Source organism: Garra rufa, chromosome 2, assembly GCF_049309525.1.
Source record: "Garra rufa chromosome 2, GarRuf1.0, whole genome shotgun sequence".
Classification (NCBI taxonomy): domain Eukaryota; kingdom Metazoa; phylum Chordata; class Actinopteri; order Cypriniformes; family Cyprinidae; genus Garra; species Garra rufa.
The window spans coordinates 63,608,988-63,626,803 of record NC_133362.1 but is presented as its reverse complement, the minus strand read 5'-3'; the positions used below and the strand labels follow the sequence as shown (position 1 = coordinate 63,626,803).

The 17,816-nt window shown below is 39.2% G+C and overlaps 1 pseudogene; it reads right to left on the bottom strand.

The window, feature by feature from the left end:
- Nucleotides 1-7,029: 7,029 nt before the first annotated feature.
- LOC141326032 (uncharacterized) lies at nt 7,030-17,199 on the bottom strand (annotated as a pseudogene).
- Nucleotides 17,200-17,816: the final 617 nt, after the last annotated feature.

The following is a 17,816-nucleotide window of genomic DNA, read 5'->3' as shown; positions in this document are numbered from 1 at the left end:
GCTCCTGCAGTAGCCTCTATAATTTTCCCTACAGCCACCACAGTGCCGCTATCTATAATTCCCCGCTAATTCAGCAACACCCTGCTGCTGTAGGAGCCTCTAGCCTTCTTCCCACAACGCTGCAGCAGCGCTTGCTCCCGCTGGTGCCTTTATCTATCACCTCCCTCTGCCGCAGCAGAGCCCGCTTCTGCAGAAGCCTCTAGCCCTCTTCCCCGCAACACAGTGCCAGCTCCCGCTGGAGCCCCTAGCCTTCTTCCCACACCGCTGCAGCAGCATCAGCTCCCGCAGGAGCTTCTAACCTTGCCTCCCACATCACACTAGCAGCTTTAGCTCCTGCAGGAGCCTCATCCACCTTTTTGTAATTCCCCACTGCTGCAGCAGTCCTCACTTCCATATGAGTTTTCCTATTCTATCTCAGCAGTACCCACAAGGGAGGAGCTCTTATCCAGCATCCCTTAAGTCCAAGCTTTTTGGGGGGCTATTTGGCTGCTGTCCTGCGATTAATTACTAGCCCTTTGGGGAGCGCTTATAGGGTTCGGGCCAGTGCTGAGCCCCGACACCTCCCCCTGGGCAGGGGAGAGCCCCGGGCTCGGGAATAACTACCGAGGTCGAGGCCCTCCCCCGGACAGCACGCCAAATATGCACAACCTTCCACTCAGTTTATTATCTGTAAGAGGGAACTCCTGAAATGCGCAAATGATTTATGCAATGTTCCAGTTTTGAGCTTAAGTTAAGTTCGCATTTTTGGATGGAAACATAGCTATTGGTACAAACTGCTGGTTTCATCTGGCCAGTGGAGAACTGGTCCCCAGACTGAGCCTGGTTTCTCCCAAGGGTTTTTTCTCCATTTCTGTCACCTGTGGAGTTTTGGTTCCTTGCCGCTGTCACCTCTGGCTTGCTTAGTTGGGGACACTTTCCAGCGATATCGTATACTATTTGAACTGAACTGGATGATGATTTCACTGAATTCATTGATGAACTGCCTTTTACTGAAAATTTATTGTTTACAATAATGCGTTACTTACACGCTATTGTGCTTTTTTAAATACTGTGAAGTTGCTTTGACACAAACTGTATTGTTAAAAGCGCTATGTAAATAAAGGTGACTTGACATTCCCTTCAGAAACAAAATTCTGCCACTGTGTTCTCAGCGGCTCAGATGTCAGTAGTAAACGATGACTGATGTGTTCGCTGTTAAACCCAATAACTGTACCCCAAACTTGCTTAGGCAACATTCTGCTCCAGCGTTGAAATGATGGCCAACAGTTTACTTCTCACTGGGGGTGGGTCTGTGCTAAAAGCATAGAAGTGTCTATCAGCTGTCGTGGGAGTGGTCTGTCGGTGTGACCGGCATCTGAGAACGGCTCAATATGAGAAGGGGTAAATTATTTTACTAAATTAAAAGAAAACTACTGGGTGGATCTTTGTCATTCTAGGGTGGTTATGTAAACACACTCCCAACAAACATAGTGCACGTGGCACCCGATGACCCCTTTAAGCATCACAGACTATCTGGGCAATAATTGAATGAAAACTCTTCTTATTGACATTCTTTATCATCAGATGAGGCCAACAATGATAAATGTAAAAAACAAATTTAAAAAGAAATGTTAATCTATTGAATATAATTAATTTCTTTTTTTAATGTAAAGGATAAGGTTTAATATGAACAGTCAAAAACCCTCAGTGAGGCAAAGGCTAGAACATTAGCATACTTTTTTGAAAGTTCATCCAACTTTCACAATACGCTGGAGCAAGGGAACGAGGAGATGTGGAGTTCTTAAAAATAAAATAATATTTATTAACATAATCCAAAGGGAAACCAACAAGGAACAGGATGCCAGACACAGCCCTGCTGAAAAATACTGCGGAGGAGGCACTAAATGGTGCTCTGGAGGAGAATTGTGCATCAACTTTCATGCCGAAGGGAAAAAACTTGTTAAACAAAAGAGTTCATGAAGTGTCCAGAGCCTTTGACATACTCCAGTCAACTGTACATGACATTGTTCATCAGGTAGCAAATAAGATCATGATCATGAAATGAAGTGATTAGATTCCCAGCTGTTCACACCTTGCTAGATCTGCAGCTTTCAAAAATACTGTAGGTGGCATTGATGGCTGCCAAGTGAGAATCAAGCCACCTAGTGCAGATGCTCAGTGATACCTGAACTGCAAACTGTTTTACTCAATTTAGCTTCAAGCAGTTTGTGACCACAGAGGCAAGTCAAAAAAAAATAAAAAAAAAAATAAACAAAGGTCTTCCAAAACAGGCTAGCGTAACAGAATGCAAACACTAAACCAAATAAATAAAAAGGACACTATCAGTGATCAGTTGTAGCGCTGGAATCCGGAGCTCCTAGGGTTTTGGGTCATCCCGCATCCAGGGCATTAAAAAATGGGTCGTGGATGGGTAAGGAGGTTCTCACATAAGGTCCTCGCCCCGTCCATCACCCAACACCCCCAAAGCATATTGTTTCCACCTCCATGTTTGACGGTGGGGATGGTGTTCATTGGCAAACTTCAGATGAGCCTGTACATGTGCTTTCTTGAACAGGGGGACATTGAGTGAAAGATAAGGTCTGGTATGTTCACAGGTATCATCATGGATATACAATTGAACTGTGGAGCAATAACCTTTGGTGAACAACAGTCGAGATGGCATTCCAAAGATCAGTTTATGACCCCTTTCTCTAACTGCCAGGTGTGGAGGGAGATGTGCCACACTGTGATTGGATCTTGGTGGAGGAACATCCGGTCGGACATCCGGCCGGTTTCAGCGATACATCCGACTGAGCCGGTCCCAGTTTGTTGACCTGCTGTCCCGTGTCGGTGGGAGGATTTCCCTCCAAGACACTAACAACAGGCGCTCTATTCCACCTGCAGAGTGCCTGTCCATCTGCCTCCGGTAAGTAAATAAATTTTATTTATAAATAGTCTACTGAACATGCAGTTAACAATACAGCACTTCAATGAAATTACAACTTATATATGGGTGTGTGTGTGTGTGTGTATATTGCAAAAAATTATATATATATATATATATATATATATATATCATTTTTTTTTGTATAATAATGTATTATTGTATAATAATATAGTATAAGGAGTTCATGGCTGAGCCCTCCGCTGATGAATGGAGGACCATCGCAGAGGGCTTTGAGGAGAGGTGGAACTTCCCGCTCTGCTGTGGAGCACTGGACAGCAAGCATGTCCTCATAAAGGCACCACTCAACACCGGATTCCAGTTCTACAACTACAAGGGAACTTTCTCCTTAGTTCTCCTTGCTGTTGTGGACGCTGAATATTGCTTTCGTGTGATTGATGTCGGGGGATACGGGCGGATGAGTGATGGCGGGACTCTGGCCAACTCAGCCTTTGGTCAGGCACTCAGGGATGGCACCCTCCATCTTCCACCTGACCGTCCTCTTCCTGGTGCTGACCACAGATGACCCCTGCCCAATGTCTTTGTGGCAGATGAGGCCTTTCCCCTCCGGAAAAACCTCATGAGGCCTTTTCCTGGACACACACTTCCAAGAGAGAAACTGGTGTTTAATTGCCGTCTCTCCAGAGACCGGCTGGTGGTGGAGAACGCGTTCGGCATCCTGTCCTCACAGTGGAGGATGTATCGTTGTGTGTCCTCCACAACTTCATGAGGAGATCTGCGGAGGCACCTGCTGTGAGGGGAACGGCTCAAGGGTCAGAGGACTTGCTGCAATGTCTCGGTTGGGTTGCAGCCAATAATTCTGCACGAGAGGCTCTGAGGAAGGCTCACGGAATTTCATGGCTCACTTTTCTGAGGTAGGAGCAGTCCCATGGCAACCGACCGAGTAATTGTTTTAGTATTATTTTTGTTATTTAGTTTTTTATTGTTTTTGTTTATTATAACCTGTGCTGTTTTATGTCTTTTATGTTTAGCTCTTGTAAATATGCAATATCACACATTGTCTGCCCTGAAAATAGCCTTTTGTTGCTGACATGGCAATAAATAAATAATACCATACCATACCCTTTATATATTGTAAATATTCACATTTTTTGAACCTCACTTGTAAATATTACTGTTCTTTCACCCTTAAATATTTTTTGTTTAAGTTTATATTGTTATAATTTGTACTGTTCTCTTTATATGTTTTGCTTTCTAAGTGTATAATATAAATAAACAGCAAGCCAAACTCTGTTCAAGTGCCAGGATATGAGCGCCTTGCTCCTTTAATAGTTAAATTTGTGGTTTACACAATCACTCTGCGTCCAATGAACCGAGTAAAACTGTAAATGAAATGAAAGAAATATAGAAAATTACTGGGTCCGTGTACGTTTTGTTCATTTCATTTCCTATTTGGAACGGAATAACGAAACATGAGACAAAGGCTCGTTTGTTCGTATTTTTGTTTTATTTAACAAATGGAAAACGAAATTTCGGCTTGATTTCTCATGTTTTGTTTGCGCTTTACAAATCGGTTTATAGTTTCCATATTTCATTCGCACACGTGGGTCGGCGCTGAAACGCCCCATTCATCTGATTGGCCAAATTACTCCGCCTTCAGTACGGGCTTTAAATTATGTGAGGCAGAATAAAAGCCAGTACTAATGCGGCGCAGAATATCCAGTTTAATAACAAACGGAAATAGGTTGCTGGGGACATAATTGGTGCTACTGCGACTTGCAAGCAACTCTTTAGCCTATATACAGTATGCTGACAGTGCAAAAAGTTCTGTTCATCTATAGATAAAAGTGAACTGCACAGTGGGCTGATGTGTCCGTGGTATACTTGCATACATTAATTTTTTTGTTCTCCTCAAATGGGAGTAGATGTAGGGGATATAATATACAGTTTGTACAGTATAAAAATCTTCTATAAAAATTTCCCATAAAACATTAAAATCTAACAACCCAATGTGTAAAACTTCTGTTCATTATCTGTGATTACAAAATTCCAATACACATAACATCGGGATGTGTCTGGAATAACCGTTTAACTGTGCAATGAACAGCACATCATAAAAGCAGTTTCTCACTCTTTTGAACAAGTTGTGCTTGGTACATTTATGCAATTGATTAGCTATTGATTTCATTGAGCTCAATTCAAAAAGTCCAATAGAAAGTGAAACCATAAAAAAGAAATGTCCTCCTACTAAAAAAGACAAAAAGTGTCTGTTTCGTTTTTAACTCAACTGGAAACTGTCTTAAAGTTCACCGTTTTCACACATCACATGACAAAAATCAAAAATGAGAAAATAAATTTAGGTTCGATCAGTTTGCAGTGTGTGTTGTGTGAGTGCGGGAGCGTGAGTTTTCGTGCAGTGTGATTGTTTGTGTGTGCATCTGCTGCGTGAAGCAGGCAGCGGCTGGTCGGTCAACCAATTTACAAGCCGGGGCACAAATCTTTGTAGCTTCAGCGGAGTTTTATCAAAAGAAGAGAAACTATAGCACCTGCGGCAGGCGAACCAGGCTGGACTTAAGTTGCAACCGGAATTAATGCACCACCAATTTTCTCCGATGTTTTGGCGTTCACACTCGGTCTGCGCAAGCAAACAATCCAACACCTTTGGTCACAGTTTCTTTCAGGTACCGTTTCCTTCACGTTTTTTTCCTTCCGCTCACTCCCAGACTTCCGTTTTAATTAGTGGGCAAGGTGCAAACGCCGGTATAGATTTGGATCCATATCGCCACAATATATTTACAAAGGCGAAAACGAAGGACGTTTTTGCTATAATATTAGTTAGTTTAAGTTCGTTTTGTATACACACAAAACAGTTTAAGTTAGTTTTCGTTTTTTATTTTATTTCAGTTAACGAAAATGCTTTTTCAATTCTAGTTTTAGTTTTTTCGTTAGTTTTCGTTAACTATAATAACCTTGGTGTGGAGACAATCCAGCTGCATGTGAGGCATTGACAATGTTCTTTGCATTATCAGCTGTCACAGGAATTGTTGCATTTTGTCTGTTCAACTTCCATTCCAGTACCACTTCCCTCGGCACTTCTGCTAAATGTTCACTTGTGTGAGCTTCATATATGGAGCCAGTTTGAAGTTTTCATTAGTCATTAAGCCAGTCATCGTTAATGCAATGCACTGTGACAGTCATAAAGCTCTGTGTTGCTCTGAAGGTCCAGCAATCTGTAGTCAAGGCTACTAAATGTGCACTGCTACGACCTTCAATAACTTTCTCCTTCACATTATTGTACATGGAGGGTATTACTGTAGCTGTCAGATGCGTTCTACTTGGGATTTCGTAGCGCGGTTCTAGCACGCTAATTAAATGCCTAAACCCAGAGTGTTCTACCACTAAATAAGATGCATGTCCACGGCAATAAATACTCCAACCGCGCTTCTAATTGCCTTTGCACGTGTTGAGTTACTTGGAAGTTTTATTCCAAATGAAGACGGGAGAGTAGTTTGTGTTCAATTGTCGGTTTAACAGATAAATCTGTTTTTGTGGTGCCTGCGGAGTAGGGATGGAACAAAAAATCGATTCACCTAACTATCGCAATTTTTTTATTTACGATTTTAAAAATCAATTTTTTTTAACACCAGAATCGATATTAATTCATATTAAATACATTGCTTTATTTTAACACTTACTTATAAACATGGACGAAAGTTACGTCTTTTATTTCAGCAGAGGGCAGTGTGTTGTATCGGTTACATGATGTCACATCTCTTACCAGCAAACACAGCAAGAGATATACAGCCTGCACCATCACTAGGGGTGCAACGGATCGAAGATGATCCGTGATCCGTACATACCAGCCCCCACGGTTCGGCACGCATGTGATTCGCGGATTAACTGTTACATTTATAACCATCATAGAGTAAAGGTTTATAATTTGCACCTTTTCTTTTATTTAGCTTCTGATTGGTCGTTTTTAACCATTGCAGCAAAAGAGAAGACGCGCGCTGTTTTGTTTTACCGCTGCCTCACATACCAGAAGCGAGCACGCGCACAGAGAGAGAGAGAGAGAGATAGGCGCGATTCACACAGATTGCCCCCTTAACTTCTATTTGAACGGAAACGTACATCCAAAGTAATGTCTAAATACCCGTTTTGGTATTCTGGTAAATACAGTCGGTCATGTCTTCAGTGAACCGAAACAGCTGAGAAAGAGACGAAGAGACGCGTGCCAGTATCAGTATTAGGTGCGTGCATTTGGCCTTAAAGAGACAGCATCCTATAAAAACCTGCAGTGAGAAGCACTAGTTATTTTACAATTAAATATTCAGTTTGTTATAAACTGAAATAAAATAGGAACAATGCTAAAATGTTTTTTTATTGTGTATATATTGTGTACTATTCACATTTTTCCACATGGTCTAGAGAGAAAGAAACAAAATCGCAACAGATTACAAAATCGAATCGCAATACTTGTAGAATCGGAATTCTTTAAAAAATCGCAATACATATCGTATCGGAACCGCAGTATCGGAATCGTATCGAATCGGGAGGTAGGTGTATCGTCCCATCTACTGCAGAGATGCCCTGCCATGTTAGTCATGCTGCCGGTGGAATAATGTGGTATACGTACATAGCAGAGCTTGCAAACTGTGTATTTTTTTTATGTCGACAACACGACGTTGTCAACATAACTCACTGGAAATCCAAAATACTTCCACACCAGCGACTTCAGTGAAAAAGGAAGGGGTTCAAGTGCTGGTCTCCTGTGTCTGCAGTTGCCATCCTATATTTTGGCTGTTTGTTGTAGCTGTTAGGTTGACTCGCAGCACTTTAACAAGAGTGTTTTTTTTTTCGCCTGGCAAGCCAAGCTGACGTGACATGGAGGCATGGCAGCATCAACGATTCCATTTTTTCATTCGATAATCGAGATCGAAATTCTTGCTCAAATGATTTTTATTTAAAATTGAAATCGTGACAACCTTAATTAACACACACTCAAGTATATTTCTAAATGGGAATAATGAATATCACACACATTTACAGTTTGATTTTATCTGTTGTCCAGACCATGGTTCACATGGTCGTACTGCCAAGCAACTTCTCCTTCTGGTGAGTTGAAGTACTCTTAGTACAGTTCTCGGATATTTTGTGCCTCCACAGATGCCCGCTGCCCCCTAAAATGTTGAAAACATTGTAGTGTTTGCTCACAATCATAGGCGTCCTCTGTCATCCTGATCCTGGTCATTTGCATTTGGGCGTAAATAATTGCAAAATGCACAAGCAGCTTTTACAACTTAGTCAACAACAGCTGGTTGAACCCGTAAAGTTCTTTGGAAAACCCATAAGCGTTGGCTGAGGATGCCAAATGCACTTTCAGAGATGCGTCGTGCATGAGAAAAACGATAATTTAAAACTTTCTTGTCTGTGGGGAGGCGGCATTCAGGGTATGGCCAGAGGAGGAATGACTTCAGCAGAAAAGCTTCATCCACCACAATGACGTTAATTTTTCCCACCTCAGGAGCACGTCGGAGTTCTCTTGGTGGTGGAACATTCAGTTCCATCTCTGAGTGACTTTCCCAGCACAGAATTGGCAAAAAGGCATATATAGGTATGCCAATTAGGCATTTTGTTAGGCATTACCAGTGCCATGTCGGTAATTTCGCCAGTGATAATCGCTTGGGCAAAAAATGTCTTGAAAAATGTATGTACTGTATGCAGAAAAATACAAAGAAAATAAAGGCTTTTAATTCAATTCCATTTAAAAGCTTTACGTAGATATTTAAAACAAAGCCTAAAACATCATGGCTTTCAACTATTGACGCTAAAATATATTTTTTTCTTATGCAAATACAAACAGTCGACCACAAATCTTGTTAATAAAATATAAAAGATAATGTATTAATAAAAAGGTACCATTTAATAAAGACTCAAAGCAAAATGATCATTAACTCCTGAAAGTAAAAGAGAAAACTAATGAGATTGATCTCTCTCCTACTAATTAACAAGTAGGAATGGGTATAAATATACATGCTAGAGACAGTATGTGTAAATCTGACAGAGATATACACAAAAATCAACTGATTGTTTCTGCATGACTGTGTATAGCAGATGATGCATAAAACTAGGGATGCACCGATACGAATCGGCCGATCATGCTTGCTCGTTTTGTCAGTAAAGCCGGTCCTGTAATCAGCGGTAAATGCCATCAGGTGCGTGATTTCACGTTGAGCCGTATATACTACACACAGCCGCTGTTTACCGACGAGCTGCGCAAATCAATGTTCATTATCAGTGTGAATGTGCGCAGCTCGTCAGTGAACAACGGCTATGTGTAGTATATACGGCTCAACGTGAAATCACGCACCTGATGGCATTTACCGCTGATTACAGAACCGGCTTTACTGACAAAACGCGCAAGTGATCGGCCGATACGGATCGGTGCATCCCTACATAAAACGCTTCCCACGTGCGGTGAAATGATACGGTTATTGTGCAGTGTGGATCCTCTAATGTATTTTCAGATATGATGACGGCTTTAATCTCTTGTTGCAGTGTGAACCTTTAAAGTTTCTCTCCAGTGTGAATTCTCTCATATGTTTTCAGATATACTGATTGACTAAATCTCTCGTTGCAGTGTGAATCTTTATGAAGTTTCTATCCAGTGTGGATCTTCTTATGTGTTTTCAAATGTACTGACTGACTAAATCTCCTGTTGCAGTGTGAACACTTATAAGGTTTCTCACCATTGTGGATCCTCTCATGTATTTTCAGATATGATGACTGGTTAAATTTCTTGTTGCAGTGTGAACACTTATAAGGTTTCTCTCCAGTGTGGATCCTCTCATGAATTTTCAGATATGATGATTGATTAAATTTCTTGTTACAGTGTGAACACTCATAAGGTTTCTCTCCAGTGTGAATTCTCTCATGTATTTTCAAAAGTACTGAATGACTAAATCTCTTGTTGCAGTGTGAACACTTAAAAGGTTTCTCTCCAGTGTGGATCCTCTCATGTATTTTCAAACGTACTGACCGACTAAATCTCTTATTGCAGTGTGAACACTTAAAAGGTTTCTCTCCAGTGTGGATCCTCTCATGTATTTTCAGGTATCCTGACTTACTGAATCTCTTGTTACAATGTGAACACTCATAAGATTTCTCTCCAGTGTGAATCCTCTTATGCCGTTTTAAATAATTTACTGAAGTAGAAATCTCTTCACAGTTAGAACACATGCATTCTCTGACACCAGTATTAATATTCTCATATACTTGCAACCTTTGTAGACGCCAAAAACTCTTACCACACAAATGGCATGAATGTGGCTTCACCTTTGTATGAACTTCCAAGTGTTTCCTCAGACCTGAAGCTGCTAAATACACTTTACCACATTGATCACATGTGTGCTTCTCTCTAGTGTGGATGTTCATGTGCTCCTTAAGGTTTGATGAGCGTGAAAAACTCTTCCCACATTGATCACAAGTAAATGGTTTCTCTCCAGTATGAATTCTCATGTGACGCTCAAGATCAGATTTTTTTGTGAAACTCTTTCCACACTGAGTGCAGCTGCAACATTTTTCTGCTTTTCTTTTCTTTAAATCTTTCTGTTTGACTTGAGAGCAACTCAAAGCTTTTTCTCCAGTTTTGAAATGATTTTTCTCCTCAACTTGACTTGATTCTTCATTCTCCTCTTTTTCTTGAATCGACTCTGAAATAAAAGTAAAAATGGTTCATTTTCAGTATTTGTTATAAGCTGAGAAACATGAACAAACTAACATTTGAGAGCAGTGCCAGTAGGTCCTACAGATGGTGGCACCGGAAGCAGATTTGGTAGAGCTGGTGTGTGGGATATCAAAAATAAAAATAATTTAAAGGGGTCATATGATGTGGTTTCCTTTGGAGTGTTACAAGCTGTTTGTGCCTAGATAAGATTGGTGAAGCTGCAAAGCATAAAGTCTCAAAACCAAAGAGATATTTATTATAAAAGTTAAGACTTAGCCACAACTCCCTAAAACAGCTCGTTCAAACACATCTCCACTTCACGGTGTGAATAGATTAGCGTAACACCACCCATATGAATATGAATATGAAAAGTAAGATGGCGTAACTTGTAACCAACTGTAGTAGTGTTGCAGCGCAATGTTGTGGAGACGCAGTGCGTTTCATTGCAAAAGCGAACGTTCTTTGTTTGGACTTTCAAATGAGGACACAACAAGAAATCAGTGTTTAAGTTATATTTACAACACTGTTCTGGAACTGTAAAATGCAAATATTCTAAAGCCTTAAGGCTATAAAGTGGGCCAATCACAATTTTGCAAGGACAGTCTGCGCTTCTGACTAATGGCCTGTAAGAACATTTTCATATTTAAAGAATTCAGTACAGACTATTCAAACGCGAGTTTTAAGCAATGTAGAGTAGAGCTTGTTTCTCATTCTATGATCGCAAGTGCACACATGGTGTTATGTTTACACTGCGTGACAAAATGCATAAAAAGACAGTATGAGTAATTTTAATCAATCATCAAATTCAAGAATCAATATAAACAATAAGATATGCAACAAAAGCCTCATTTATAATGGGTTTTATCATTTCTGTCTCGATGTGCCAAAAAATGGCATCACAACATGATTGGGGTGTAACATTTCCAACACACACTTAAGGTATTCGGCCAATCACAATGCACGGATAGCTGGCCAATTAGAGAACACCTCGGTTTCCATCAACAATGAGTTTTGTAAAAATCAAAGGCTGCGTCCGAAATCGCATACTACTTAAGTAGGTACTACATTTAAATTTAAACGTACTACCCGACTGTTAAAACAGTACGTTCTATATAGTATGAATGTGAGTAGTATGAATGGAATTCGGACATACTACATCCGCCATATTGAAAATTTACACTTGAAAAGAGCCGCGTCTCCATAGATATATACGTAGATGCCTCATTAGTGACAGTTTCTATGGTCCGTTTATACGTAAGCCGTCCGCCATTTCACTGCGGTCCACTTGACGTCATTCACCCATAGATCTATGTAACTGACCATAGTAAATCACTGAATATTCGAAATGCCACAGTCCTGCACAGCCATTGGCAAACCTACTATATGGTGAATGATGTCAAGTGGACCGTTCCGCATCTACGTGCTTGGAGCGGTCCGATGAGGCATCTACGTATATATATATATATATATATATATATATGTGCGTCTCCACTTTCCGCCATTTTTCGAATATGACGCCTCCTTCCGCGGAGCCTCATGGGATAGGAAAGTGTCCACGGTATGCCTACTACAGAATTCTGCCGGAAGCAGTAGGTCATCTGGGTACTTCTCGCCTACTGAATTTAGAATACTATGAATTCGGACATACTACTCTCCTCGCGTGCTGCTTTTCGCGTACTATATAGTAGGGTAGTATGCGATTTCAGACGCAGTCAAAGTGTTTCATAAAGGGAGGGCAGAAAGGAGCAAAAATAATGTACAGTAGGTGGAAAATAATGGTTTTTAAACCTCAAACTGCATAAACACATCTGCATTACAACAAATAGACAAAATAATACACTTTTTAGCATCATCATATGATTTCATAAAATTACTACTGTGTTGAATTTATAAGCGCATAGGGGTGCGACGGATCGTAGATTATCCGCTATCCCTTACAGACCAGCCCCCACGCGGATTAACTGTTAAAGGGATAGTTCACCCAAAAATGAAAATTTGATGTTTATCTGCTTTCCCCCAATGCATCCAAGATGTAGGTGACTTGTTTTCCTCATAAAAACACAAAGATTTTTAATGGAAACCGGTGCAATCTGCAAGCCTTATCATAGACGTGGATGGGCACTAAACCATTAAAAGTAAACAAAAACATGCACAGACAAATCCAAATTACACTCTGAAAAGTACATGTTTTCTGTATTTATGACACAGCACTGTATTTATAAAGGCGAATGTTTTTTTTGTTTTTTTTTTGCATTCGAGGAGATGAGAAATGTGTTTTAGTCTAGCACTTGTTGTCGAGACTTTTGTTGTCGATATTTTAGCTAAATGTTAGAAAAAAACTTAGCGCCCACATAGCAACAGAAAACTGTATAATCTGCAATGCAAAACGTAGTATTAGATCTAGTGATGGGCGCCTTGATTTTAGTATTTGAAGCAGGCTAGTGCTCTGGGAAGATCTCAAACTCAGAAGAACGAGATGGGCAGAGGGCGGGTGTCAAATTCATGGCGAAAGGCAAAATGTTTCGGTTCATCAACAAAAACAAACAAACAAAAAACGACCAGGTTCCATACCAAAATAAGAAAAAAACCGTGTTCTAGTCTAAACCAATTATAATAATCTTTGCTAATATTCTTAATACTTCAAACTGCTTTGGACTTTGCAGTAGCGAATTATGCCTTTACTATGACCAACATGACAGAATATGATATTCAGCTGTTTGATCGCGCTGTGTACGCGCACAATATCACTGTTCATTTGAAAAATAAAACACAGTCACCCAAAAGTTACATTAGTCAATTTAAATAGTGTGTATTACATGCAGTTCAGCCTGACCACCGGTCCGTGACACATTTTTGCTCATCATGATATTTTCCGTCGACGTGCATGAAAGTACAAAGCTTACCCAATGCATAATAATTTTGCTTCAAATACATATTGCAGATATGGAAACATTTGTATTTGTGGCAAGAGAGGTAGTCTACATAAGCCCAACTTTACTTTCAGTTTGACATTTAATTTGTTTTGGATTGTTTAGGCAAATTTATTTATTTATATCATCATTGTTCTGTTCTGAATAAGATTAAAGTTAAAGGATTTGTTGTGGAGTGAGGGAAATAATGTCATAACATTACGCTGTAGGCCTGTTTATTTCCGAATATAATAAAATGTGACTTATAGGCCTAGCCGCTGTGACCTGTCGGTTTAATTTTTCCTCTAAAAGACTTACAATTTACGTTAATGTGTTTTATCTTCTGCAAACGAAAATAGCCGATTGATTCGGTTATATATTCTTACTGTCAGTTAACAAATTTACAATAGAATTTAGCTTTGCTTCCCAGATAGTAACAGAGTCTGGGCCAAATCTGGCTTACATTCCACACTTGTCTTTTATTCACAGTCTTGTATGCAAAAGTTTGTGATTTGTTTTTATTTTTGTATTTGTTATGTACTATAGATTCTGACAATTAAAAAAAAATCAGGCTCCTGTATTCATGAAATCAATCCCTATCTTTGTTCAAACACGGCAGTAAATTAAAGTGCTGTTTTTGTGCGGTCTGTCATATTTTAGTAGCTATATACAACAAATCTACAACGCTTCCAGTAGGCTATTTTTTACGAAGCTGTCAACACTGTAAACTCTGACGACATGCAATCAGTTGACGAACACCCATTCATATATAGACTATGTTATTCAATAATATGTATAAAATTATTTTATTTACAAATTTTGTGTTTTCCATGTTTTATTCGTTTAATATTATGAAACTGGTGCCATTGCTTTTTTTTGTTTTTATTTTTTTCAAGAAAGAATTCAACCCCCCAAAATATGAGATATATCCAGCCCTGTACATGATACAGATTTTTGTTGCCAAATTGGTTTGGAAGAGTGGTTAAATAAACAATTAAACTGAACTTGTATGCCTGTAAGACTGACAATTTAATTGATCACTGAGAAAGCACTGACTTGGTATGATGTTGGTTCAATAGAAAAATGACATTTAAAAAAAATAGCTTAGATGTAGTAAACTACTTTTGCCATGATGCTGTAGCTTAGCTTGCTACATTACCCAAGGCTGTAGCTTTAGTGTAGTTAAGCTCATGGGCGTCGGAACCATTGAACGTGGGTGGGACAGGACCCACCCACTTTTGAAGACCAATGATATTGGACCCACCCACTTTTACCGTCTCTAATTCAGCGAGTATGTCTTTGCACTTTTCGTCAGACTCAGTCAAATCCATTGTATGAGGTATGTCTTTATAAATTAAACTCCATTCAGATAAAGCCTTAAATTACATGCTGTGGTTTCCTCAAATTTATTCCACTTGGCTTATTCAGAGTCCATATCAATTAAACTCATTCCGGGTTTTCACTAGTTGGTTGTGCCTGCTGCACTCCCGAGAAACAGCAAAGTAAAACAGCGTAACTTCTGCTCAGATACACCTAACCCTAGTTGATATTTTATTTCAACTTTTCAATTATTTCATTAATTTACAAATAAACAAATGCCTTTCCAATGTGATATAAGTGAAAACGGAGTTTCGAAAATGATTTCACCAAAAGGCGGACGCGAATTCGGGTCTCCCGCGTCAAAAATGATGTTACTCGTTTTATCACTTGTGCCACTGAAAATGTTGTTCAATAGCCATATTTTGTAATATTTGTAAATATGGCCTATTTGCATTGTGTAAAAACATAAAATAAAAGGCACCAGACTACAGAAAATGGCATATACTACAGTATTTTTTTTTCTGGGTGAGGACCCACCCACATTTATTTTGCTTCCGACGCCCATGGTTAAGCTTCATTTAATGAAGAGTAACTGTTAGCTTAGCTCACTACACTTTCCAAGTAGCTTGCCCATCACTGGGTTTGGTGCCCATCCACGTCTATGATAAGGCTGGCAGACTGCACCGGTTTTCATAAAAAATCCTCGTTTGTATTTTTCTGAGGAAACAAAGTCACCTACATCTTGGATGCATTGGGGGTAAGCAAATAAACATCAAATTTTCATTTTTGGGTGAACTATCCCTTTAAGTTTTTATCATCATAGAGTAAAAGTTTATAATGTGCAGGTTTTGTCTTGCCAATTTACCAATTCAGACAATTTAAAACCATTGCAGCAAAAGAGAACATGCCTGCTGTTTTATATTTAATTTTTTTTACCGCTGCCGCACACACCTAAAGCGAGCACGCACATAGAGAGAGAGGGGCGCGATTTAAGACTACGTGATTCACAGATTGATTCCTCTTTAACTTCTATTTGAACAGAAACATACATACAAAGTCATGTCTAAATACCCGTTTCAGTATTCTGGTAAACACAGTCGGTTATATCTTCAGTGAACCGAAACAGCTGAGGAAAAAGATACATGCATTTGGCCTTAAAGAGACAGCATACTATAAATACCTGCTGTGAGAAGCACTAGTTATTTTACAATTAATTATTAAATTTCTGCACCTGAATACTAGTGTTATTGATTTTATTAGTACTTTATGTTGTATTCATCTACACTTGTCATTTGTGTAATTGTTCTTGTTTTGTTATTAGTTCAGCTGGTAGTGTTTGCTGTGCATTAGAAGTACTTTAACTTAAAGTAAGCATTCAGTAATTAAAAAAAAACTAACTTTTTTGTTTTGTTTTTTGCTGATCCGAAAAATGGTCCGATCCGTGACTCAAAATCCGTGATATTATCCAAACCGTGAGTTTTGTGATCCTCTACACCACTATAAGCGCAGTTACTAAAAAATATTACATTTTTTTCTTGGTAAGACACATGACAGCAAAGCAATGAACTTGAGATGATACATGTTATACATTTTTGTAAAATGCATTCATAGAAATACCATTATAATGTATTATAAATAGGGGCTTCATAAAAACTGTTACAAAGAATTCTGTGGCAAATTTAAATGCTTCTTACTAGATCTGGAAGTGCTTTTGCTGCCTCATCTATACTTTCAACAGACTGTTCTGCTTTGAAGATTGTTTCTATTACAATTAACTAAATCTAAAGCAGCAGGACATGTCATCATTATTTAAAACTTGAAATAATGTACCACAAACAGTCATTAAAGATGAATGAAGATTAAACACCAACCTCCATGTTCCTCCAGTTTTATTCTCAAAGGTTCTGGTTCCTCTTGTTTTATTCTCAAAGGTTCTGGTTCCTCGTGTTTTATTCTCAAAGGTTCTGGTTCCTCTTGTTTTATTCCCAAAGGTTCTGGTTCCTCGTGTTTTATTCTCAAAGGTTCTTGTTCCTCTTGTTTTATTCTCAAAGGTTCTGGTTCCTCTTGTTTTATTCTCAAAGGTTCTGGTTCCTGTTTTATTCTCCAGGTTTCTAGTTCACTTGTGTTCTCCTCACTCTCCACTTTAACAAACATCTTCACAGCAGCAGATCTCAGTTCAGCTGATACTTCTCCAGATATTCCTACTTGCTTCCAAACCTAGTCACAGCTGTGAGGATGAGAATATTACAGGTATTTACTGACTGGATTCAAAAACTGTATTTTTCTGTTTACAGAAACTTCATTTCTCACAGATTGAACTAAAACAGAATCACAACAAAACAACAGAGAGTGCAGTGAAACTAATCTTCTTCTTCTTAGGTTTAATGGTGTTTGACAAACAGAAGTGTGTGTTAGTGCCACCCGCTGGACTGGAGTGTGAAGCGCCGAAAGGAGGGAAAATATTATGGGGAATGACTTTGTGCTTGTACAATGTGCACTATTTTTTATTTTCTTAAAAAAAGCAGATCGGCGCAAATAAATGAAAATGACTTCAAATTAAGACTCACATCATGGTATTTGATCAGCATCAACAGTCTTTGTGAGTGAATATTAAAGGAGAAAAAAAGAAAAAAAATATGCTTTCCTACAGGCACGTGCAGAGGGGGGGGGGGGGGGGGGTTGGGGGCGGAGGGTGCTTGAGCACCTGCCCTTTTGGCTCCTAGTGATCAAAGTGCCCTTTTGTTAAGATTTTTTTTTATGTAATAATATATAAAAAAAAATATTTATAAAAATATTGAATTCGACAGCCTGCCCAATCGAACTTTTAGTAAAATTAATTAACAATGTTTTAGCTGTAATAGAATGACCCTCGTCACGTGACGACCCCATCAGGAAGTTCAGGACGATCCGATCATGTTTATATTATAACGCCAAGGATAGACACGTTCGTGGCTGCTGGTAAGTGGTGTTTTCACCA